General features: G+C 39.5%; 1 long non-coding RNA gene across 1 annotated transcript; it reads right to left on the bottom strand.

The window, feature by feature from the left end:
• Nucleotides 1-200: 200 nt before the first annotated feature.
• On the bottom strand, nt 201-25706 carry LOC117828921. The gene is made up of 3 exons (XR_004634520.1): nt 25619-25706; nt 25465-25529; nt 201-672 (listed from the first exon to the last, which is right to left on the bottom strand). It is a non-coding gene; the product is annotated as an uncharacterized LOC117828921 (long non-coding RNA).
• Nucleotides 25707-27983: the final 2277 nt, after the last annotated feature.

Genomic DNA, 27983 nt, shown 5'->3' on the forward strand with positions numbered 1-27983 from the left:
TGTCAACAAACGGAAGCAAAATATGCTGGAACTCTTTTCCTCGGATTGATTTGACGTGACGTGTGATCAGTTTGCCTCTGGTGTTGCTCATATTACTGAAAGTTAATAACCGTTGTCAAGGGGTTTTGACCAATCAGAATCAAGCATCTTACACAGCAAGAACATCAGTAAGAGAGCCGGGTAATAAAACACAAATAACGTAGTGAATAAAACCTTTATTAGTCTCATACATTTATTCCACTATCAGCCTAAACAGTTATTTATTTTCTACTAATTTCCTATGACAGCTATCACCACTGTCAATCTGAATTTAGGTCAAAAGTGAAAGTACCAGCACAAGACGATAATTGTTCTGATAAGACAGATAAGGTAATTTTCCAACACAACCATCCAGTGACAGGAAACGTTGTTTTCCAGTGGGGGGCCTCCCAGTCTGTCCCCATATTGTGCCTCCTAATGCCCGTGTCAACAGAGCCAGGCGGCTTTTTGTGCCGCACAGCCGTCAAACAGCAGGGAAATCTCTGTCCAGGGAGACATCCTCTTTTGTAACGGGGTCAAAGGCCGTGAGTGAGGAGGATGTCAGGGGCTGGAGTCAGCACTTTGGCCCCATGTGGCTACATCATGCTGTCGACAGGCATGAATGGTGAGGGGCCACAAGAGAGGGCCCGGTGGCTACAGAGGGGAGGAGAATGGATCATTTATTCATACAGATGTAGCGAGGTCATCTGAGATACAAAGACACTCCTTTGAGCCCAAACATAAGCCTTGGTACCCTGTGTAATACCTTATAATGTAAACCAGTATAATACATCATATTACAATATTTTCATTCACTCCAAAGTAACCACTACTACTCCCAAAATATACCGTTCACTAACTCCCAATAATGAATAATATAATTTCTTCTCCATTCAGCACTGTAATATAACACAATGGTTGCCAAAGTGGGGGTTGCGAGATGCCTTCCAAAAAATAATAGAAATGAACGATGATCTAAGATAGCATATTTTATCCATTGTTGTAAAAATATTTACAAAAATTGTAGCTACATTTTAGATCAAACCATACAAATAAAGAAGGTCACCAATTTTCTTCTTTGTTTTGTTGCCACATGATCCTGAAGGAAATTGCCCTGCTTCTCTCTGTTATTAAACTGCAAATAAATATGTAGGTTTTTGGATTGAGCAAAAGGGTCTCCAGTCTCTGGCACTGCCATATTAGGGGTCATGGACTAAAAAGTTTGGGAACCCATGACATAACCTAGTATGCTTCTTTCCAGGACTGTAACATAAGGTATTATCATATATTACTTTAGCTTTAATGTTGTAAAGCATTAAAACCAAAGCTATATGAAGCATTTATTTAGGATTTTTTTTTAACCTTGTGGTTCTTTTTGCTTAGTTTGATAAATAACTACATTACACTGAAGCCAGTTGAACAGCCTCATTATTATTGATTTAACTTATTGAAGTTAATGTAAGTAAGATGTATTGAGTTAACAATTAAAAGTATTTTTTTTTCCCAAACATATAAAAAAACCCTGAAATAATGAATCATATAACTGTCCTTAACTGTACAGCAACTCCCAATTATGCCTCAATTAATAATAAAACTACCTTTATCTTTTGTTCTTCATTATCTATGTACTGGTGTACATGAAGTAAAGCTTTATCTGATGATCACACATAATTATTCAGCAATTAGAGTATACTTAATAACAGGACTGCTCATTAATTGAATGTTACGTATGAAAAAAAACACTGAAAAATGTTTTTATTTTGGCACATATAAAAGAGTACTTTTTGTAAAGGATAATGTATGGTTTGCTGGAAATAGAATCCCGACAGGGTGAGACACGACTCCAAGCTCTCCTCTCTCTCATCTGAGCTCTACAGTTCACACATCTTTAAAAATAAACAGGGCAAATATAACAACTTTTAACACTGCTGCTGTCATCATCACTGCTCAAGTTTTTTTGAAGCCATTGATAACCTAAAGTTTTACTCACCTTCTCCGCTGCCATTGCTAATATTGCTGGACAGGATCCAATACGAAAATGTCCGTATCCTGCCGATTTATAATTTTAATAATAAACTAACGGTTTTACCTCACCTTACGGTCTACGGTGTGAACAAGCAGAGGCAAAATGTGCAGGAACTCTTTTCCACAGATTGATTTGACATGATGTGTGATCAGCTTGCCTCTGGACTTGCTCATGTTAGGGAAATTTAATAACTGTTGTCAAGGGGTTTTGATCAATAAGAATCAAGCATCTTACACAGCCGGAAGATCAGTAAGAAAGCCAGGTAATAATATGTTATGTTATTAATTCTGGATTCCCCAGAGACACATATTATAACAAGCCAGTGTCAGGTGTCGAACAATATTCAAACTCCTTGTATGATAAAAGTCCTCCAGAAGAGTCCATGACCCTGTCCCTAAACTCAGTCAGATGAGCACTCTCGAATGGAAAGCTACCAGTCCAACGCTGCTCCAACTCTGGGCGGAGGAGGACACGGCTCAGTTGAGCCTGCTGTACTCATGTCATTGTAGTACCACAACATTTTTTAAGGTTTGGCAAAAGTTTTAAAATGATTTTTGAAAAAGGAATTCCCCTCTTTGATACTCTACCACCACTGCCACCACTCAGTCCCAAATAGTTGTGCTTATTTGTTTTACTCTGTACGTTTAATTATTTACAGGGGAGGTCTTTGGTTGCTGCGTTTTTTTTTTTTCATGCAAGATGTGGCACTATGAAATTCTGAATTCCTCACTTATTGTAGAACATTGAGAAAGCGCAACACACATGTGCCCACAGCAGTAGCGCACAGACACAGCAGTCGGAAAGAATAAAGCGTCTGTGGAAGAGAGAGTCTCTTGTTTGCAGTCAGACCTACAGTACAAACCCTGAGGCTCCATCCGTTTCTGACTGGCCAACTGGCTCCCAGCTTCAGGACAGAGCTCCATTGTCAGGGCAGATCTAGTTGGACATCATGATAAACTCAGTGTTGTTGTTTTCTATTAGTTCTGTCTCTATACCCGCTAACCAGATGCTTAATTTCAGTTATTACACAGCTTTACAGATGTCTGCTATAAGTGCATGTGTTTGTATGCCCATGTGTGTGCGTGTGTGTGTGTGTGGACTATTTGAGTCATGTAGTGTTGAGCGGATATCAGCTTTTTATTACAATGATAATGAGACCTTTGAAACTGATATGATGTATTTGTTGGAAGAGTTTTATTTAGTCTAAGATTTGCTGTTTTGGACACCACATGTTTAATTACACCAACACCATCTGTGCTGAAAGTCCTAATTGCTTAACAGATTCCTATTCTATGTAAATCAGCCAAGAAGTAAAAGATTATTTAGAAAATGTGTCACTTTAGTGCAATAGTGCAAAAGACTGAGCTGACATGTTATTTCCTGTTTTAAAAAAAATTGAATAGTTTGTTCTTGGTCATCACCTAATAAACAACTCAAAGAGGTCCTTTTTTATGCAAAAAAACCCCAAGTAACTATATGTTCCTTTAAACTCCTAAATAACTTAAAATGAACTAATTTATGTGCTCTTGTAATCGGGCAGTGGTTAACTTAATTCATTGCCTCATTTAGTGATGAAAAATATTGCCTTTTAAAACTCGTAGAGTATCTATGTTACACCACAAAACCTGATCACTAGGGTGTGAGAGTATTTAGAAACTAATCACAGCAGAAATAGAGAGCTGGTGAGGAGTAAATGTGTAAATGATTAAAAAAAGAAGACGAAAAGACTTAAAATTAAGAGCAGAGGCAAAGTGCAATGCATCCGTTTGCTTATGACTGAGCTCACTGATGTAACAACAAACAATAAATTCCATTCACAGTTTCAGGATCTCATGTCTGCTCTATTTACAGATAGATCAAATGTGGAAGTTACTACACTGGCAAGCCACCCAGGTTGCAAAGTTGTGTAAAGATCAGTGTAGACTGAGAGAACAAAGAAGAAAACAATGCAGATAAAAGTTGAAGCTAGTGTAAGTACGAAATAATTATTCTGGTGCATGAAAACCTGCCACTCAGGGGTGCATTCATGAAGAGGGATTTATGGCTGTTAATAGCACCAAGAATTGTGCATCATCTTCCCCCATTTTCTTCTCTGTCTCAAGGTCTATTTCACAAAGCATATCACTCTAAAGATATTAAAGCACAAAAACATCCACAATGTCCTGCAGTTCTGTGCAGCTTGCTCTTGTTTTGCGTCTAATTGTGGAGGAAAGCTGTCAGCATCTCCACTCTCTGCTGCACAGAGCTCCATTGTGCACTCTCATCCTGGTGGTGCTAAGATCTATTCACATTTATGATGAGCTGAATGGAAAGGAAACATAGTTACCATTTTTGAGTTGATTCATGATAGATAATCAGATCATTTCCTGAAGCAAGCTAGTGAAAGAAGCACTATCAGGTTCAGAACACTGTTAACACCAGTGTATGCGAATTAGTTGTTATTTGCAGCACATGTTTGGTAGGCCCAAAATCATTTTATGCATCAGGCCCCCAAAGTTTTAAGTTAACGTTACGTAGAAACCAAATTTAGAGGAGCTGTTTTTAGTTTAGGTCATAGACTGTATATAAAATGGAAGTCAACTCCCTCGGCTTAAAGTGAGACTGCCAAAAAAATTGCTCCTCCTAGTGGCTGGCTGCAGTATAGGTCAAAAACTCCATCTCCCTTATTCCTTTGAATGGGGCTGCAGTCACACTTTAAAAAACAAATATACGTCTTACAAATGTTTCTCACATCCGTATGCTGTGGTGATATGTAGTTATTATTTGACAGTTTTGTGTTCAAGGCCTCTTTTTTCTGAAAAGTTTATTTTTCGTTAGTTATTAGAAGTTAAAAAACGGGGGTTTACACCCGGGTTTACTTTGATTGACAGCTGCCGTAGAGAGAAACTTTGTAGGACCTTGTGATGCTAAGCTGTAGGGCGGAGCTTGTTCCCCAGGGAACACGCAAATTCCGTACTGCTCAGACTCTGGCTGCAGGAAATGTACAAGATGTCAGCATTCTGGAACGGGATATAAACGTACAATTGGAAAAGGTGGTCTATGGTTTAGGTAGACCAAATGCTGAGTTATTTTAACTCAGTGTACACCAACAACTAAGTTTATTGTACTGCCAAATTTGTAATTTCAGCCTTCTATTAAACTAAACCTTAACAGAACCAGCTCATGATCGTTTTTGACGCAGAGTCACATTGTGTGGGACTGTTGATAGCATCATTTTGAAGGAAATAAATGTTATTCCATATTTACATGTTAAGCACGTGTACAGCTGATGGGACTGTCATAAACAGTAATTAAGTGCATCTATGTTTTCACTGCCATGTCGCCCAAGAGATGAGGATCACTGATATGACTTCTATAGGTGTGTCCATCAGCCAAAGCCCTCCATTAGTTCTTTTTGTAATGCTGTTAAAACACTTCAGTAACATCCCATTTGTTAACTTGTGAAGGCTTGTTTGGCTGATTGTGGAGGGGGGCCACCTTTTGGCCTCTGTCTTGTCAACAGGGATACTCCACATGCCGTGTTAGCGTGTGGGGCTCCTATTTGCACCTATACAGTAACCAAGGATAGTGTGTGTGTGTGTCATTGTTGTGTCACTGTGTGTGTGTGTGTGTGTGTGTGTGTGTGTGTGTGTGTGTGTGTGTGTGTGTGTGTGTGTGTGTGTGTGTGTGTGTGTGTGTGTGTTTGTGCATGAGCATATGTGCCTGTGTCAAGTTCTATGTTTTTGTGTATGTCCCCCAGGCAGCATTGCATGGCTTTTCACCACCTGTCAGTATGTAGAAATGAGGAAAAAAACACACAGAGAGAGAGAGAGAGAGAGAGAGAGAGAGAGAGAGAGAGAGAGAGAGAGAGAGAGAGAGAGAGAGAGAGAGAGAGAGAGAGAGAGAGACTTAGGCCTGGGTTTGCAGTCAAGGTGTGAAAGGAAATCCTCAAATTCACAGAGCAAAAACAGCATCTGTCAAGTTCACACTAGCTGCTCATGTACAGTCTGGGTTCATGTGTGCTCCATGGTTGAAGTGGCATACAAATGCACAAACATGCACACGTTTAGTCAATCCCTGAGGTGCCTTGCATGTCAGAGAGGGAGAGAAAAAGCAGAGACAGAGAAAAGAAGAGGCCCTGTCAGTGTTTTGGTGTCAGCCATGATGGATAGGAAACAGGAACATATGGTTTGCCATTGTTACTCACTAAATCCCCTTTTGCTATAGGGCTGTTTGCTTGCTTTCCAGGTGCTGAGTTTGACATGGCTTAGATAGACCATGACATACAATGCCATTGAGTAAGAATGGAGGAAAATAACATGAGCCACCTGTGTGTGTGTCTAAAGAGGTGGGGGCGATCTCTGGAGGCTAAACATGCCGTCAATTGTGTAACAGTGTGATGTTTTACAAAGTAGTCCTAGATTAAAACTGCTGAGCCTTTGATTTTACTCTTGCATATGTTTTAGTTTACTTTCTATTTTATTCTCTTAATTTTTTTTCTCTCTTATTCCATTGCATAGGTGCTTGTTGGGAAATTCAGTGTCATCTTATTGTCTCTTATTGCAATACAGTTGGCTGTCAAAGCAACAGGATATGCTTTAACTGTGTATTTTTGCTTCATATCGATACCACAAAAAACTAAATGTGAAAATGAAAAATACATATTGTAGATGAGAAGTATAAGGCGTCTCTATGTTTTGATGTTCTTCAACCCATTTATCCAGGTTCAACCCGGTGTACTATGGAGTTGGGCTTCTTATCATAGTGTGCTCGTTAGTGTTTGAACCAAAGTTGCAAGGCACAAAACCAGACAGAACACCTGCCGCATGATATACACGTCGTCACACTCCTCCCTCCTGCTCTGGGTGAATTTTCCAGAAGATGTCCTGCTGTGATCTCACATGAGCTCATGCAGACTTTACCTAGAAAATTGACACGGGGGCTGGTAGGAAAGTTTTCAGGGTGAAAACCCCTATCAATTTGCATTCACACATGTAGCTTTGGAAGTTTCTGTGAGTTAGAACAAGCCCTTAGCAATCAGCTGTTAACTTTTCAGTCTGTTCAGTTTGTGCCAAAACTAGCATCCCAGTTTAAATCACAGTAATGATTTACATTCAGGATAATGCGAGTGTTAGTTTTTGAACAGTGTTTGCTAACCCCTCCCTCCCCTTCAGCTCCAATCTCCCATCCAAACATGGTTAATTTTTACTCAGAAATATAAGAAACTAAACAAAATGTTGACAGCTATAATGCTAAAGCTTCAAAAATCCTGAGTTCACTCCCAGTGGCTACATCTACATAGGTTCAGTCTTCCTTAAGATCGTACATCCAATGTCTTTTTACCTTGCTTCCTCTGTTACTTGCATCACAAACTTGATATTTTCATCAGCTATTTGTTAAAAGTGAAGTAAGCATGAGTTTGACAGAACTCTAATCAATCAATCATCAATCAATATTTCTCGTATAGCGCCAATTCACAACAAATTTTTATCTCATGACGCTTTTACAAACAGGTCTAGACCATACTCCATGTTAACTTATTAACAAAGACCCAACATCAAGACAGGATAAGATCCATTCCCCTCTTACTGACAGGACTCGATCTTATCTCATCTTAATCCACCATGAGCATTGCACCTTGCGGTATTTAGCTAGGTACAGCGGAAAGGAAAAACTTTTTTTTAACAGGCAGAAACCTCGAGCAGGACCAGACTCATGTTAGACACCCATCTGCTTTGACTGAGTTTGGGTTAGAAAGAGGGATAGAGGAGAATAAGAAAGTGAGAGAGATGATAGTGATGAGACGGATAGTATTAGTAGTAGTAGTAGTAGTAGCTGTTGCCGCTGGAGTCCGGCACGTCCATAGCAGCTGGAGTCTGGAACGTCAGGAGCAGGTCGTTTACAGCCAAGACTCAGAGGAACCTACGAGACAAGGGAGCTTAGAGACTCCATACAGGTCTATGGTTAGTAACTTTAACGGGACAGGGAGAGTTAAAGTAAGTGATCTGGGGTCGGGGGAGAGGGGTGAGATAGGATCCCAGTGTGCCAGTGTGCCTGAGCCAGCTCTAACTATAAGCTTTATCAAGAAGGAAAGTTTTAAGCCTTCTCTTAAAAGTAGAGAGGGTGTCTGCCTCCCAGACCCTGACTGGTAGATGATTCCAAAGGAGAGGTGCCTGATAACTGAAGGTCCTACTTCCGATACTACTTATAGAGACTTGAGGTACGATTAGCAGGCCTGCATGCCGGGAGCGTAAGCATTAAATAAGTTTACTCAAAGCTAAAAATAAATGCACTTAGTGATTGTGAGTGACATCACATTACACTTTTGACCTTTTGATATTGGTTAGCAGAGTTTTATGACATTACTTAGTGAATAAAAAAGCAGAGGAGAGCTATTTTTACTTCAAGCTCCTCACAGTAATCACAGGGAGATGCATGTGGATACAGTGTGCATGTGTGTTGGAGGAGGGGGGCAGGGTGAGCACACCTTGAGGCCATATGTGAACCAAATGGGCTCACGCACATATGCACACACACAAACATATAGGTAAAGCACTCCCACAGACCGTAATGTGGCCTCTGTACTTTGTGGTTACAGGATGCCAATAAATGAGCCAGAACTCTGTGATTGAGTCTCATTTCATCCGATACCAGAATGAGTTGAGGTCTACTCACATGTGTCCCGGCTTCCTGTTTCTGGTCTGGTTTGAGACTGTGGATCACCCCCTGATTTTATTTCTTCTGTGGTCCCCATGACATGTCACTATGATCGAATTTAAAGACAAAGCATTGCTCCATGTGTTTTATTAGATTCTGCTGACAGGGTTCAAAGATTGAGTTTAAAAATTCCTTATCAATGATATCCTATTAAATGTTGCAATGATTAGACAAACCAACACTTTATATTTCCTCCCTTGGTATTCATTAGTATCTGTGATAATTATAAGACAACATCTGTAAGCAACATGATAGCTGTTTTGGGATTTCCTTCCTCCTACATAACACAGGCCATCAAAGGCTGTATTATAAATGAATGTATTCTTGGACAGTTGATCCATTAATCTCTAACATTTCAATCAAATCTTATTATATATATATATATATTTACTGATTTAATAATCATTTATAATTCACAGCCAAAACAGGGTCTCTTTAATTCCATGGAAGGACTCTCCCACATTGCCTCCGCTCAATGTGCAGTAGTAGGAGGCTGAAAATACGGACTGAGCTTTCCAACACAAACACCTATAAAACAAGTTTTAAGACACTGTCATCACTCTTTCTCCCTCTCTGTATCTCCCTCTCTGTCTCTCTCTCTAATTTCACTTTCATCTGCCTTTAAAAAGGTCTTAAGAAAAAGAGAAGATGCAGACACACACAGGGAGAGGTTGCATGATTCTAAAGGAGAATTAAAAAAAAAAAAATTTTTTAATACACATTGATTCTATGGGGTCTCTAACCGGCAAGGTGCACGTGATAGATTAATATAAAGCATAAAGCAGAGAATCACATTGATTCCATGAACCTTCCTGTTCGTCCGCCATGTTTGTTTACACCAAAGTCACGTTTTACTACTTGAGAGTTGGAATATTGAGCGTGAAGAACCTGATACTCTGCTGAAGAATCGGTGTTGTGTTCCCTAGTGCACACCACACACACTATAAGATCAGATGAGAGGGATCTTGTGCGATCTGCCTTTTGTTGTCATCAAGTGTGTGGTCTCTAAATGTGTGAAGGTTTGAAGAATCCTGTACTGTGTGCCAGCCTTAAGACACCTGTAAAAAAAGGATAAAGCATCCCTAATATATACTTAATCTTACAACATAAATCTTATGACAAAGGGAAAAAAATATCTGCATTTGCTAAACTGTAATGCTATTAACATATTTTAATTTGACAGATAAATTTACAACACCATGCAGGGTCCATCTTACATAACTCAGACAGCCCTTAAATGAAACCAAAGAAGGACTTTCAGCTTTGATCACCGCTGATCAAAGCTGAACTCAGAGTGCTGCTACTCAGCTGCTCTCCATAGGCTGATAACCACCCAGCATGCGTCACCACTGGCAACATGCCAATCAATGATGTCACGGCAGGTGCTCTCAATCAGCTAACACCTGCTGTGACTTCACTGTAGGTGATCTCATACCTTGATCTAAGTGTAAAGGAGAAACAAGGATGCATGTTTATGGTTATTGTGTTATTAATTTTGCTGTACGAATAAGAGTGTTGGCTTTGAATAAAAAATATGTTGGTGGTCTCGAACCATAAAATCAGCCCAGTCAAAAATATGCATCCTTTGTCTTTATTTCTGGATTTTAACCACGCTAGGCTGAAAAGATTGAGGCCTCATGAAAGGCTTGAAAACATTCAAACCACATTTTAAATTAACTGAGAACAGAAACACAAGTGGCCTGCCCTCTTTGTGTGCCTTGTCAGTTGACATTTAGCGGATCCAGTACAAAAACACAAACGAAAAATAAGATCTGGCTCCGTTTGCATTTTTCCGATGAACTTGTTTTTGTCTGAGTTTTTGTTTCTCTGTTATGTGATCCCATTATCTTACTCAATCTTTGCAACATCTTGTCCAAAAGTTGAGATCTTCCAAAAGGATTTGGGTTGGCCAAGAACTTTGAGATTAGACCCGTCCAAAAATGTCTTTCCAACTTAAAAAAATAGATGAATTAAACAAAGCCTTCTAATGGAATACTACAGTGTAGTATCCATCCATTAACTTTCATCCAGGTATCTGGGATCAGGTCACTGGGGGCAGCAAGCCGACTCAAACATCTCTCTCCCAGCTATGCTTTCCAGCTCCTCCTTGGGGGATCCAGAGCGTTCATAGGCCAGGTTGGATATGTAATCTCTCAAGTGAACTCTGGGTCTAGGGCGGCATTTAGGTGGCATCCTTATCAAAATGCCTGAACCACCTCTACTGACTCCTTTCAGTGCAAAGGAGCAACGGCTCAACTCCAAGCTGTCTTTGGATTACCAAGCTCCTAACCGTATCTCTTGGGCCCAGCCACCCTTCAGAGAAAACTCATTTCAGCCATTCATTATCAGCAATCTCGTTCTTTTTGTCACTACCCATAGGTCACCAATTCACCTGTCAATCTCACTACCCATTTTACCCTAACTCACTTCGATGGTCTGTAATTTTGCATGTTTTCTGGAAGCTTCCAGCTATGGACCAAACCAGGCACTACCACCAGAAATCATTGGGGGCAGTGTGATGCAGTGTAGCCATTAATTCAAGGCAGACCAGCAATACACAAAAAAGAAGAATACTTTGTTTACTGGCAGAACTTTTTAAGGAATGCTTGTCAGAAACTATACATATATTTGATGTTACCACGCCTGGTCACAGGGACAGACAACTACAGCAGAACAGCTAGGCAGAGGCGTTGTGGTATCCTCTTGTGGATTGTTCATTGTTCATTATTCATGCTAATGTAAACGATGTGTTGGAGAATGTCAGTGGTGATGGTTATATAGTTAAACATATGTACCAAGAATGGCATAAACCAAAAGTTCCTCAGAGTTACCTTTAAATTACTCTTCAATGCCGTTTGACAACAGAGCGAACAGAGGGATGGAAGTTTTTCTTTTCTCACACCGCACTTGCACCAGATCTGTGTCCGGTCCATTTCCGATCAGCTGCGGTCTGGCTCCGTGCTATCTCGTCCGTCAACACCATAGACTGAATAATTAATGGACGTAGTATCCTTGACGTCCCCCATGTGTTTCTGGAAGTGTTTTGAAGCCTATCGTTTGCGGGAACCATATTGGATGTGCTGAAGTCAACCTAACTTCTGTCGAGCTAGTGTGAGGTAAAGAGGCGGGCTTTGAGCCTCCTCGCCAACAGCTACAGTGTTCCCGCCTGTCAGTCAAGTAAGCTGCGCCTCAAATTATGGAAAACTTGTTATCTTTATATCTTCGATACTCCTGCGTTACAGAAAAATTCACCCCCTGTACAGTGTGTGCCTAAAGAGAAGTGATTTATCCAGAAAAACTGTTTTTTTCCCAGGCTGTAAATATGTTAATTTCTGCTGCAAAAATCGGCTTTTTGCAGTTGGTGTGTATGTATGTGGTTTCCGGTACTTCGGAGCCAGCCTCAAGTGGACACTTTGGGAACTGCAGTTTTTAACACTTCTGCGTTAACCAAATTGACATTGGCATAAATTAAAAGTTCCTCACAGTAGCTGTAAGTTACTCTTTAAAGTCATTTGACCACATTATGTTCACATAAAGTGAATACAGAGTGAACTCTACACCTCTGGAAGTACCATACTTGACCCTGATCATCTTCTGAGGAATTGCTCTTCTACTTAAGATCGAATTTAAGCTCCCATGATTCAAGTGAACAAAATGTCTTTGTGGGTTTAATGAAACGTTTAATGGATGATTTCAAACCAAATATAAACACACAAGAAGCGAGTGAAACAAAAAAAGAACGGCTATCACTCTCTTTGCATGACTGCTTCCAGCAGCTCCAAAGCATCATAACTCTCAGGAAACCTCTGAGCATACTGAACATCATGTAGAGGGATTGAATGTTCTGAGGCCCACATCTGCTTAAGTGTGTGTGTGTGTGTGTGTGTGAGTGTGTGTGTGGTATGCACCCTTAATAAATACCTCCTTTCATGTGCGTGCGGCACTCCAAACAGCAATGTGGGCAGCACATATGAACGTACACATGGCGTTCATTCAGACTGAGGCGACGTTCGGGATCAGAGGCCGTCCGCTGCTTTCTTCTATTTACAGAGATGATATGCATGTAATTGTCAACTGTTATGCAATACACCAGTAATCACTGCTACAGCAGGCATTTATACTAGCCACGGTTACTCAATTGCTTCATTCATGTTGTTTACAAAAAGTATTTCACAGACCTTGTTGTTCATTAAATACCTTTTAACTTTAGGTGAAGAAAACCTGATGAAAAGCTGTGGTTGCATTTTAGTGCCGCAATAGTTTTATAACTACAACAAGCACGGAGAGTATATCTACTCAATATCTTCTAGCATGTTGCTTATCTGCATTACACATCTGCTTTTCACATGAAGCCTGCAGGCTGTATGGGTTTCATTTAAAGAGAAAGGGTTAGGGGTACTTCAGATTTGACCAATTGCATTCTCTTATCTGTGTAAGGCTTAGTCTCATCCATCATGACTTCAAACAAAGCAGTAGCTGTTTGTTGCTGCTGTGCTGGAGAATGATGGTCAATAGTTAAGCAACTTATTCAAGTGGTTACATCGGCTAGTCTGAGTAGCTTCTGCTGTTATGGTTTGTTTGTTTGTGTGACCATTTTTGGATTTAGGCCATACTTGCGGATGATATATGGATTGTAAATGGACTGACAACTTTATTATGTGGCTTGTGAAGGTAGCTGGATCCTTAATATTGATTGTCTACCTGTCTGTCAATGAGTTGTCCTTTTGTAGTCATGACATATTTATGCTTCACGAAGAACCCCTGCTTATTTTTTTATACCAAACTACCATGTCCCCACTGCTTCGGGTTTAAAGTAAAAAAACAACCAGATCTCTGTGTACCACCAGAAATTGCACTTAACCGCAAAACCAGTAGAGGTCAGTAAGTCAAATGCAAGGGCCATTCAACAAAGATGACACCATAAAAGGAGACAGACTATGTGACTATGCCAATCTAGGATCTGGTCGGTAATCGTTTGACAAAGACACAAGGAATGGAAGGAATGGTCAACTTTTCAGGGCTGGAAGTGTTCGAAGTGTTTAGTGAAAATGACTTCAAGCGAAGACTGAGGCTGTTTTTTCGAAACCACCTACTATACTAGCAGTACGTACTGATTTTAGCCAAATTCAGTGCAATGCAGTATGTCTGCAGTATGCCAAAACTAGCCAGATGTAGTACTGATTCTGGAAAATGTCTCAGTTCGCAGCAGACCAGTCTCCCTCGTGTACTGTTTCCCAAAATGCACAGCGCCAATGTTCCGCTTTTTCTTTTTACTTCTTTTTTGACGGGGGACACTCAATTTTAAGGTGCTGTGAAAATTATTTAATTCAATATAAACCACTTCTTAACTTTTTAAATTATCAGTGGATGCTAAAGCAGTAGTTTCTCCATCAGCTTGGCCGTTTGCCTCTGCTTTCCGAAACGAGAAATTCAGCAACGCCTGACCCAGCGTACTGCATGACAGTTCCAACAGAGCAGTCATACTACAGACTACATTCAAACGCAGTATGAAGTATGTACTGCATACTACATTCGTAGGTAATATGTAGTAGACGGATTTGAAGACAGCCTGTCTCTTCAGTGGACTGGGCAAGTGTTACAAGTCTAACTGGAATCTTGAGAAGCAAGACTGGAGTTGAGGGTCAATTTTAAGCCAATTCTGAACTGAATTTTTGGTTGCACTACTGACTGCAATGTTTTCAACTTGATTGAACGTTGTTTTCCGTTTAGTGTATGGGGCTGGCACAGCCAATCCCTGCTCAATCAGCTGCCCCCAACCAGTCACCTGACAACAAACTTTGGTCACCTGACAACAAACTCTGGCACAGTGAAAGAGCCACAAACTGATTCCCCAACCTCAGGGCTTTTGTTTTGTGATTGCACCAACAAAAAGTGGTAGAGAGTATCTGATAGTATCTTGGCAACATGCAGCGTGATGTTGATAACAGAACACACCTATCAGTCATAACATTACCCCCACCTGTGCAATCTAATGCAATACAATACAACAGCTCCATCATACTGTAAATCCAACTTGGATAAATCTTCCACAGTTGCAGTTCTTCCTGATACAATGGAAATATGATAATTGTATTTTATATTTTTCAACTTCTCTGTCAGTGGTAGTTTTCAAAGGAATCTGACATTCAGAGTTTGTTAAATATTAGTCGTCAAAATCACCATTGGACTCATTAATGTCAGTTGTGTCGCCTCTGGTTTCCATGTTGACTGTTTTCACTGCGTACAATCAAAGCTTTATGATCCTTCTTGGACTTCAGTGAAAACCAGCATGTCTTTTCAAGTTGAATTAATGTAACTTCTCTTAAGATTCTGTGTACAGATTTAAAGAAATCAAGATAACTGAGTCCCAAAAACAGAGGAAACATAAAAGTATGGTAAAAAAAAATATCTAAGAAAAGCTTCTGGTTAAAAAGCTGAAGTGCTATAAGAGCAAGATTTGTTGTCTTTATGGTATTCTACATAAATAGATACACGCACTGGTCACATTTATGTATCACCAAAACCATCCATGAATCCATTGTATGAAGAATGATGTGTGTCAGATGTGTCTTAAACCAGTTACACATGTTTTCTTAGTGGCTTACTAAAATGTAGTTGTGTCCATTATTCACTCAGGTGGTTCAAAGCCATGGCCGGATTAGCCTTTAACCTAGCTACAAAACTGTTTCAGCTCTATCATAACAGATGACATCAGCAGCATGTCTGGTGTAACCATTCAGTCTTTCAACTAATTATTCTTGCCACAGAGACTTCACCCTCTTTTTGCAAAACATCCATAAAAAGACACTTTTAAGGCCACAATTACAAGTTCTCTGCTCTGAACGTGGCTATATTTAACACTCTAACTGTATAAATAGGGTGGATACAGCTGGCGACATGTCTGTGTGGACAGCATTCTGACTTCATACCATGTGTGCACTGAGAATGGTAAAGATTAATTCCTTTGTTTATGCTCCTTTCCTCCAAAATGATGCTTAAAAACCAATGTTATGTTGGCTGAATTGTAGTCTAAGACGAAAACATAAGAACCTTAGACTTTGAGTGAGAGCAACTTTGTAGCTTTTAAGATAACGTATGCAAGCATCCTGGGTTCAAATCCCCAGCATTGACTGCCCATGGGAGATGAAGTTAAAAAACTATCCTCACACTGTAATAAGAAATGTTCTTTTGAAGTCCAGTATATGGTGGAATGTAAACACCTCCAGAAGACGCTCCATGGTGTTGAGGATAGGCAACATGCTATGTTTGTGAAATGTTGTTGTGTTTAGCCCTTCAGGACCACCGTAAAATACCTTATTGTATTACATATCAATGACAAACTTGAGTCTAATTTCTCTTCAGGTTTTATCATGAGCTATTACATGTAACACGTAAAATGGGAAAAACAGCCTAGTAGAAACCTTGAATGTTACACAGCAAAGGAGAACCTATATGATTGTTTCTTGACCGCCACGCCACGCCACGCCACGCCACGCCACGCCATAAAAGGTGCTGAACTGTGAATCTTTGAATGGAAATTTACGACCAAAATTTCAGTCTTGCTTTTGAATGCCATTGAAGACCATCACAGGACAAAATGACTGATCCACAAAAGAAAGATACGTGACTGTCTTAATTTCACAAGATGCACAGAAGCAATAAACCAGCAAACACTTCAGTTACTAATTACCCCATGTAGCCCCTCAGTGACTCCTACCCAGCCTCCTGCCATTTCGTCTTGCCTGTATCTGCTTGATTCTTTTTTTTAAGTATCTTTTTTATTGAGCAATTATGTTTCATACATTCCAGATACATTCAAGTCTCATTTATAACTTTTAGAACAATAACAAGATAAATAAGCGCTAAAGTAAATAAATAAATTAATGACTCAAAGACAAATAAATGAAGGAATCCGTTCAAATAAAAATAGAATAAATGAATAAATAAATAAAAATCACAAAAGCAAAAAGACAGACTAACTCCTGAGTTGTCCGGAAACTTCTAACCACTCCCTCCCTTCACCTTCCACTTTCCCACTTACCCTTCCCATCTCCCTTTTCCTGTTAATCTTTATCATGTTACGATATCACAACAGCATACTGGTAAGGCTTGTTACTGGGGTTAGCATTTCGCAGCTGTCCAAACCTAAGAAGTGGAGAATGACATCAACAGCAACCAGCTGCACATAACCTTTTAAACAGCAGTATGAAGAGGCTCATAATTAACATGAGACGCTGTACTTCAGTCAATGCATTAATAAGAAGGACATACTGATGGACCTCTGACACTTGTAGTTTGACACTGACTGTACTTGAATTGTGTTTCTCTTTAGTCACTTCTTGTTAAATGTTTACCAGCTAGCTTTGTCTTCCTGTGTTTTTGGTGCTGGTAATGTGCAATATGTTTATATAGCCTCAAACCAGCATCAGCAGTCTTCTACAGTGGTGTTGGTTTGTGGGCATCACATTTTTATTTATGTCTTCACTAGAACCCGCTAAAGTTATTGTAAATAGCTGTACCCACAATGCTGCACTAGCGTAGGTGAACCTCACAGCTGCTCTGATGCTGTGCACTACTTCTTTTGAGCCAAACCCTGGTCCTCAGGGCTGCCCTCCACTGACAGCATATGGACTGTAATTTTGAGCTAAAACTGGAATAATACAAACCACAGGGGAACAGAAAAAAAATACATATTTGGAGCCAGCACTCAGCTTGTGGTGCAAGGCTGTGCCATGCCTCTCTAACCCAAAAATAACCAAGGGACTTGATTTAGACAAATTGTTTTTTCACTCTGTGTCTTTTGTTCGTGCTCAGCGGAGGTCAGCTGGAGGAATGCAAGATTTGGAAGAGCAGAAGAATTTTCAGAAACCTCATTTTCATTTTGAGAAATAGTTAAAGCTCCATTTGCAATTTCATAGAAAACTGAGGTTTTAAGTGCTTTCTTTAAACATTAATGTTTTTTCAGTCAAATCAGATGGTTAACAAAGAGTATTCAGTATTCAAATCAATGTTGGAGCACCCAAATTTATACGAGGACATTTGACATTTCTAAAGACATTTTGATGTATTATTTTCAAATAAATGAATACTGAAAAACCTCTGCTGGAAACTAAACCTCCATTAACCATTTTAGAGCAGGGTTGAATAAGTCCAGTGGGGCATGTTTTGCATTGCAAATATTTGATTGATAAATCACTAGGTAACAGCTGGATGCCAATTAAAAGAAAATGAAAAGTGAGCATGGTGAAATCTTGACAATTTTGAAAACAGTAGGTTTTTGTTTAAACAGTGTCCAGTTATGAAAATGAAGCTGGTGCTGGCTGTGAATCTGCAGTTCCTCAAGTGTCCACTTTAGGCTGGCATCAAGAGCCAAGTGGACCCCATTGGAGCCCATTCATTTGGTCATTTTGACAGAAGTAACAAACAAGTTTACAGCTTTGTACAAAGAAAAGCTTTGAGCTCTACATCTCTCTTTATTGCTTTGTACATGAAGATTGTGGGGGGTGAGTTGTTATATGATGATATATACACATAATAAGGGGCATGGCTAAACTGATACTGACTAATGGGTGCATTTTTGCCACCTACCAAGAGGCTAAAAACCTGTCTTTAAAATTATACATGATTTTAAAATTGCCATTGGATGATCATGCTAAGAGGGTGTTTTATGTAGACATGCAGTGTTTGGGCCCTGTGATGGGTTGGCGACCTGTCCAGGGTATACCCTGCCTTCCGCCCGAAGTCAGCTGGGATAGGCTCCAACCCCCCGTGACCCCAAACGGGATAAGTGGTCAAAGTAATGTATGGATGGATATGCAGTAATTGGAGTTATTCACTACAAAAGTAATATGTTAGAGTACCTGAATACATTTTTTGCTGTGATAAGTCATGTAATGCGTTAGTTCTGAAGTTTAAGTAAGGGCATAGATTCATTTTCTGAAAAGAAATCCATCATTGAAAAAAATACCATATTTTCCTTTTCTCGCCAAACAAAATCCCTGATGCATTAGCACTGTTTCTGTTTCCCTCCTACTTCAAGGCAGGTAGCTGTGTACCAAGGGAAGGTAAACCTACAGGTGTGTTAGTGCCTATGCGTAGCTGGCTAATTCAACCAGTGGTTTAGTAAGCTGTCAGACCGACATTGTTTACTATGAAGGCAGACTATTTCCGTTATTTAGATTTTAAGGGCGAATAGAGCAAGGTCATCACGGTGAAATATTACATCGTGTCCTGATAGCAGGCAGAGCAAGCAAGCATCATAGACAGCGACAAGATCAGCCAGATCAAGTCGTTTCCTATAGGAATGTCCTAAACCTAGCTAAACCTAGCTCCACAACACTGGTAGTGAGGTCAATTGAAGAGGAGGAAGATTATGATGGAACTATGCCTAGTTTTTAGTTGAACTAAAACGGTCACTCAGAAAGAAACTAATGTGCTTATTGCTGATATGTGATGGAGGAGATGCTACCCATATCAGCAGTAGAATCTCTTATGATCCACTGTTCCCTGTCATAATAATATGAATGAATATAGTTGTCATATAAGCATTTTGTTTTTGTTTGAATTTGTATCAGTAAGTGTCACTGAGCTGTATGCACCAACAAGTCTGTTTGTATAAATGTACATGTCAAACAATCACTACGATGGTTTATATGAAAGAGCATCAAAGTATAACATCTGTGAGTCCATATATCTGTTCGAGTGACAGCTGGTGTTTCGCTCCCCTCAGATACAGCCTGTGTTTTTTCCCTGGTGGCAGGAGGTGTCCTTCAAGCTCCATTCTCCTCTCAATCATCCGTCACTCATCATGACGAATGGTCCGCTCTGAAGCAGCTTCTCCTCCCAGGCTGAGGTGCACGACGGCTGCAGAGCCTCACAGCGGGGAGCTTGTATTTGCACTTCCTTTGTTGTTGGTGATGCTGCTATTATTCTTTTAACTCTGCTGGCGATACACTTTGACGTTGTAGCCAAAATGAAAGCTGCGTGTTTAGAGCAACAATCTTTCTGCCATATGAAATTCTGAATCAAATAGTCTCTTTGGCGTGAATGCTAAAGTTACATTTTTGCTGAGGGTAAATTCCGTCTGATTTGATAAATACCTACAAGAACACAGAACAACTAAATAACAAATACACAAACACAAAGCGGTTGAAAAAGAATGAGGGAGGAGACACATGTGTCTTCCCTTTGGTTGTGGCAGGCAGATATAGATTTTGCAGCCAAGAGAAATGTGTTGCTACACCCAGAGAGGACGTAGGGTTTTGTCTATTTGTCTTTATTTTTTGAATTTTTATGTCATTTAGATTTTCCAGAGAAAAATGCCGAAGAGTTTTTTTCTTCCTTGAGGAATTCCTGCAGATTCCTCCAATGTCAAAACTAATCAAATGAAGCCTGCTCTGAGACTTCACATGACAACACCAAAACAAAACAAATAGAAAAACTAAGGTACAAAATGTTATCTAATGTCAGAGGTTTGAAGATATTGGATGCTTTAAGAGTACTATAGACAAATTAGGTCTTTTCCTCCAAAATGTTCTTTACAAAAGATACTTAACCTTCCTATTATGCTTGTTTCTCTGGAACAGCAATAATGTTCCTGGGTCAATTTGACCCGGGGCATATTCAATTATCCAAGTGTCAGAACCCCAAAAAATCCCAATACACATTTTTTTAAATCAAATTTTTAACTCCATTACTAACCCTTTAAATCAAGATTTAGTCCATTGGTGTTCTTTAATTCTCAGATCATGGTTCAATGAGGATAACTCATAACTAAATTCATCTTAAAACTTTTTTTAATGTACATTTGAAAGACCTAAATATAGATACAATAGTTTTAAATGACAGATTTTTGTTTATTTAATTTTACATTTTGAATTTTCTTTTTTTTTATGAAGTGATGTCGATAAATTAAAACAACACCTCATCACATGCTGCCCAGATTTCTATGCTGCATTTAGCTGGTTTGCAAGGCACATATTGCCTAAAATAGACTTTAAAAGGGTCGATTTGACTCGCAACATAAGAGGAGGGCTAACATTCTATTCTTATTAACATCATTCATCCATCTCCCTTGACTAGATGGACTTCTATCTTACCTTAACTTCTAAAATGGGACATTGAAAGCACCATAATACTTTCATGTGCTCATCTCTGGATTCATAGGTCTGAAGTGCAGCATTGAAACTTCTACTTCACTCTCCCCCAACATCTTTTCATAGAATATACTGTACATTCATAAAGAATAAAGATATATAAAAACAGCTTTTATTGAATTGACGAGTTGCCAAGCTAGTGTTAGCAAACTGCACTGGTGAAAGTTAACTTAACAGGGATTGGTTTGGTTTGCTTAACTTGCATGTGTGTGTCCACATTCACCAGTGAGTTAGAAAGCGATGTCACAGTTCTACAGAATAAGTTATTTTTCTTTCAGAAGGATAAATTGTAAAAAATTGCAATGTGCTCTTACGATCTATTTGAAGAAATAAAATATTCATCTGCTGGGCCAGACTGCATATTTCATGATGGGAACTCATCTTTTCATCCCTTTCATTGAGCAAGTCATCGGTGGAAGATGCATTGCTATTGATTTTCTGTAACCACACTGGACTACAATCTGGACTTTTCTGTGCTTCAGTCTGGTAGCTATACTTTGGAACTGTCACAGCCCACAGAGGGGCACACAGAAATAATCTATCAAGACTTTTCTTGGCAATGTGAGTTGTATTGATTTCAGTTTTGGTTGTGATTTAGGAACAAGAAAGTTGTAGAAATCTATCCTACATCTTGATTTATTCTGACGTATGGCCTGAATTAAGAATGCCACATATAGGAAAACATTTTTTTTGTTTAATTTGGTGAACACCGTATTGGAAATATATAATAACAAAAAAACAACATTGAAGTAGTTAGGATACGACCAATATATGCATGATTACTGTCTCTAGTGAGTTGGAAATGCACTAAATATTTAAAATGTTGTCTGCAGATGTGAGTTGTTCTGGCATTCGTTCTTCCTGAATATGTACATATAAGCATGTCATTTCTTCACGACTGCGCTGCTACAAATGAACCCCCCCTCCTCCCAGAGGGCCAGACAGTATAAATAATGGCTCCAGTTGAGTTTGTCCAGAAGAAACAGACGTGCTTGTCCCCCCATGTGCCTGATCAAAGGCAGAGTGAGTGAAAACGAAAACAGATAAAAAAGCCGAGTGAAGGAAACATCTCAAAAACAGCGAGCTGAAAATAACACATTCATCATCATCTCAGTCCCAGCTGTGGACGCGCTGGAATTAATCAGAAGTACAAAGTCAAGCAGGAACAAAGTCTGTGATGCAGGCCTTAGGAGGACTGTTAAACTTCAACTTAATCCTACTGTGTTTACAGACTGGGTTCAAACACTGGGACATTTCCTAAATACACCTGATCTGGTATGTGATCCGCAGTAGTTCTGATGGAAGGTTAAAAAAATCACGACTATGGCTCTTTTGTTCAAACATTTTACATATTTTCAAACAATTATCCTTTATACTATACCCACAATTGTATAATGGGTACATTTAATTGGATGGGAAATGTCTGAAATTTGAATACATTTCTCAGCAATACAATTTTACTGCTCTGTGAGGCGGGACAAAGATTTTTAATTACAATCAGGTCTAAGCTTTGTAATTTAGAGTCAAAGCTCTAGTCATATCAACAATCTCCAAGTCACAACAGGCTTTTACAGGTTGACAGTTCATGGCGGGATATTTACACCCCGGTTACTTGTCTGCAATGTGTAACACATGGAGGCATAATGGTGAGGCTAAGTTGTTCCATCTCTGATTCGCCTTTGGACGTGTGAGCAGATGATGGGAGGAAGGTGGTGGCAAGGGCGGAGACAATAAGGCTGTGTTCGTGCATGTCTGAGGCTGTGTGTATGTGGAGCTCCTGCTGTGTGTATTCACCATTAATTGGATAGAAACTGGATGACATCACTTTCCACCAATTGTGAGCGTTGACACCAAAAGGCCGCCACCATGGGCGCTTACATATTGCACTAGTGCAACCAAGGCATGCACAGAGGCAATCTGGCTGGTAGCATAACAGGACTGACGTGGCACCCACAATGCTAACTAAGCCATGCAGTAAACTTGCCGATAAATATCCAAGAATTCTCAGGTAAGTATAGTCCACAGCCGATCAATTTCTTGTGATGACTTCCCTGCAAAAACTCAAAATCTTACCAAGTGAAGTTGTCTCATTTTTAGTCAAAATGTCTTATCCCACTTGATTTAAGATAAATGTACTTAACAAGTAACATTTGAGAAAGATAGAGGGACATGTTTTAAGACAATCCATCTTAAAGATCTTGTTCGGTCAAACAATCTTGAAATGATCTTGTTTTGAGTTGTAATTTAGAAGAAACAAGGTTTATTTTACATTTCATACATTTTTCAAGCTGAGATCTTATTTGTAGAAGACGGATAATCTTGATTTAAGACAAACTCTTTACTTGATTTAAGTAAATCCATTTTATTGGAGAATCTATCAGAAAACAGCTCCATGATCAGATAAAAATATACATCCTCAAACTACATGCACACAATGATACACCTACTTTTGAGCATAGCTGGCTTATCCTAAAAAAAACAACATGACTGAATATTAGTATATCCAGCTCACTATGAGAAGACATTATATCTCAAAATGCTCAAATTAAACTTTGTAATCTTATTTCAAGTACAAGATGGTCTTAAACCTAGAGAAGTGCCGCTATAATACAACTCAAATTAAGGTGAATATATCTCAAATTAAGAAGTTGACGTGAAATTAGTGCAAAAATCTTTTTTTGAGTGAAAAAATACTAATTGATAGCATTCCTGGCTTATTCTGAGACACTAAGCTTTAAAATACTGGTGAAATATTGCTTAAAATTTTCCTTGCTAATTTTAAGATCAGTTTTCTAAATATTATGTCTTAGTTTAATAAATCTTACCAAGCAAATTTTCACTTGTTCTACTGGCAGATTTTTTTTGCTAATTTCAAAAGGTAAAAGTACCTAGAAATAAGTTTTTTTTTTCTTGTTTTTGAAGGGGCATTTTTTCCAGTGTTGAAGCAGACTCTTGTGGCTTTGGAAAGTTCAATGACGCTTGGGTTGGAGTTCCTTACGTTTTCTTGCCATTCCTCTACTACACTAATAATCCAGTTTAGAACTCTGCAGGAGCTTGCATTTTCAACAGAGCTGTCAATCATGGTATCATATCGGCTCTTTTTAATATTAGATGACCAAAATTAAACGTCTCTGAAAAATTTGCAGTCAAGTGAACAACTAACTATGAGAGAAATGTGAGAAAAAAAGGATTTGATTCGCCACCCATCTGTTTCTGAACGCTGTTTTGAAGCCAATCGGCAGCGGCAGCCATATTGCTTCTTTCGAGCCAGTGTGACGTAAAGGAGGCGAGCTTTGAGCCTCGTCTTTTTCCCCATTCATATGTATGTGACTTCCGGTACTTCTGGAGCCAGCCTCAAGTGGATCCTCAATGAACTGCAGCTTTAACACATCCGCATTGACTCATATTTTTAGACCGGAGGTTGCTGCTTGGTACAACTACAGGACTGGTCGATGATACCGGTAAAACTACAAATCGCTTGGTATAAATAGCAGACCACCCAGTGAAGTGGCAACTAGAACCCCTCACACAAATTACACTGCACACTTTAAAACCCAATGACATAAATCACACTCTAAACAAGGAAAAGATATACTGTCGCGACTATAAAGAGCCAAAAGCCGCTGAGAGGCTGACGCTGGGCCTAGTTATTGTCGGACGCGCTAAAAGCAAAAATCCCTATTGCACAAAAAAGTAAGTTTAACCTTTTATTACCAAAAAGGATAATCAACTCATGATAAAGTGCACAAACAGAAAATAGCAAAAATAAGTGATAAATAGCGTGAATAGTGTAAACTGAGCGGTCAACCAAAAGTACGGAGACCCAGCTCACCCGCTCTCTCTACCTGCAAAACAAAAGAACACAGGTGGCCTAAATGAACTCAATATCCCCGCCCCTAACACATGACCTGTAAATAAACAAATTAACTGATCCAACAATAAATCGTATTGTAAACAAACAACAAAAATAACACCACAAAAAGTATACAAACAATATCCTACCCTAAACCTCAAAAATAACATAATATAAACACTTGAATCCCTTCATGGCTCCAACATATAGGCTACCATGACCCAAATCTGCATGAACAAAACACAGAGGGGATTTAATTTTGAAGCCTCTAGTCTCTGGGTTACTACACTATCCCCCAAGTATTGTATTGCGTCCACAGAAGTTTATTGCACAGAGCCCGCTATACTAAACATTAATTCAAAGTGGGAAAAAACAGTGACCACCAATACTGCACATAAGAGCCCTATAAAAGTAAACAATATTAAAAATACCTTGTCAATATACAATACACTATTAAACATATCTAAAACTGTATAACTTGTTTTCTAAAATGCACACATATTATTGTACCTTCAAATCATTGAATTGGTACCTCAACTGGTGACACACTGCAACCTGATCTAAACATTCTTAGTTTGCTGAATGCCACTATAAAAACACACAATTACCATCACATCGTCAGTTTACACATGGCAGCTATAAGCAATTGCATAAAAGCTATAATAAATTAAAACTTATGATTATAGGGATAATTAAAATCATGTGAGCTGGCCTACCCGTAATATGAACGTGCCTCACGGCGTCCGATTTATCCACCTGTTTCAGCGTTTCTTTGAAATACCTGAATGAATACAGTTTATTAAGTCATTCTGAAATGTGTCATCAGTCTTACATGACAGGGATCATGTTTTAATGATACGCGCAACTTACTGCGAGCAATTGTTTGGCCCGCGTGGTGGAGCGTCTCCCCCTGTTGCGTTTCCTGGTCAAGCACCGGTGACAGAGAGGGAGCGCTCGTTTTCTGCACCTATTTATAGCCTTCTCCTACAGCACCGCACTAACCAGCCTTACATACACTCTATCGTCAACTGCGCCTCATTTACTTCCAAACACCTAAACACAATGTGAAATCACACTCTGGGACACCAATTTAATGTCTGTCGATGTGTAAGGACAAAAGCGAAGTGATGGCTGCACTTTGTGATGACAGTGAATGAGGGGGAATCTCAAGTCAGGTGCTCTCTATTTTCAACCAACAAGCAGAAATGATCTTAGTCAATGGCAACACCTCCAATGTTGGGACAAATTAATTTCACATCCAGGGCAACAAGTCCTCAGTAACACAAGCAAGTCTCAAGTGAAGAACAGTTAGTTACAAGTCTGAAACAACACAACACTGAATTAACAAAGTGAGTTTCAAATTCTTGGTCACGATAGGTCAGTCAAAAGTGAATTAACATTATAAAAGCAGGAACTCTGCAATCAGTGCCACCTCAACCCAGGTGGGCTCAATTACCTGTTAATCACCTCACCTGGAACTTAGCAAGACTCAGGGACTGAACACAATCAATTCTACAGAAATGAACCCTTAAAGGTAAACCAAGCACATTTTACTAAAGGCGGGTACACACTACGGGATAACCAGCTGATTTTTGTCCCGATCTCCACCTTACGATCAAAGCCAGCAAAGGCCCGATTGTCGGATGTTTGCAAATGACATTGTGTGTGATTTTCCTGTGGTATGGGGTGTGTTAAGAGTGATTTTGTCCGGTTGGAGCCGCTTGGAAGGCCTTAGAAGGAGAGATCGTAAATAATGAACATGTTTAATATTTGCGACTAGAAATCCTGTAGTGTGTGGGATGCTCCGAGAGCAGCCGAGCACCCACAGTGTGTAATGTCATGTGTACCGGAGCAAAAGCCAGTCAAGACGCGGGCTGACTCAGTTGACTGACGGAAGAGGAAGTAAAGGCAAACAAAGGCTGTTTCCGAAACGGCCTGCTACATACTACCTACTAATGTAGTATGCAGTAGGTATTGCCTAGTACATACTGCATTTGAATTTAGTCTGTAGTAAGACTGTTCTGTTCGATCTGTCATGCAGCATGCTGGGTCAGACGTCACTGGATTTCCGGTTTCAAACAGCAGAAGTAAACGCCAGCCTTAAGGGAGTAAAGTAACACAACTTTGTTTTCGTTTAAACTAAATAAGTTTAGTTCATAATAACAAACATTGTTTTAAAAAATCCGGACTTTAGAAAGTACTCTTTAAATCAAGATCATTTTTAGCATTACACTGGAGAGAACACTTCCATCAGGACTGAAAGTTCAAGACTGAGGGTTTTCAAACCCATGTCTCTCAGGTGCAAGTGCACAAGTGCACTAAGATCCTAGCAGCAACATGCTGCCCAGAGTAAGACATATCCCAGATATTGCATGTTAGTGTAATTCAAGCAATCAGGGTTTTACTTCAGTTTTTTTACTTTCAGGCAGGTCTGAGCCAGGATCAGTAAATCAAAGCCAGGCTAGAGTCTGATACTTAGTACCAGCACATGGACAAATTTTGATATGTTGAGGATTTGAAACACTGATACTGCTCACATAATGTGATCGTATGCTCTTGTGTTGAAAGGATAATCTGCTGTGAGGGAAGTGAAGAAAAGAAATTGATAGCTTGGTTGGAGAGAACATCAAGCGATCTGAAGTCAGAAGTCTTGCATCCAAGTGAAATCCGAAGGAAAAGTCAAACTGAGGTTAAATGTTGCTTTAAGAATCTGAAGATCCAGATTTTATTGGAGCCTGATGTGTACAACTCATGTTACTTTATCAACTTCAGCCTTGCTAGCATGAATACGCTAACGAATTACATTTCAAGTTATGCAACAGGTGCATTGATCTGGTATAGGCTAGTCCTAAAGATGGTTCGGAGCCTAGACTTTGACAAGAGTAAAGAAAATGGAGCAAAACACAAGAAGATGTAAAACGTGTGTGTGTTTGTGTGTGTGTGTGTGTGTGTGCGTGTGTGTGTGTGTGTGCGTGTGTGATTAGGGTATAAAACTTTTACTACAACAGCATCACAGCTGTGAGGAAGTCACACATGGCATACGCATCCACAAATAGATTTAAAAGGTTATACCTCTACAACCCTCTGACACACACACAATAAGCCTTCATGAGTCAAAGTGGCACTATTGGATAAAGGCTTCATTTTTGGCATTGACATGCTGTGTGTGTCTTGTAGGAGTGCTGAAGTTCTGGAAGAAATTAGGAAACTCTTCCGCCTTAATCTGCTCAACATG

The sequence above is a fragment of the Notolabrus celidotus genome, chromosome 17 (genome assembly GCF_009762535.1).
Source record: "Notolabrus celidotus isolate fNotCel1 chromosome 17, fNotCel1.pri, whole genome shotgun sequence".
In the NCBI taxonomy this organism is placed as follows: Eukaryota; Metazoa; Chordata; class Actinopteri; order Labriformes; family Labridae; genus Notolabrus; species Notolabrus celidotus.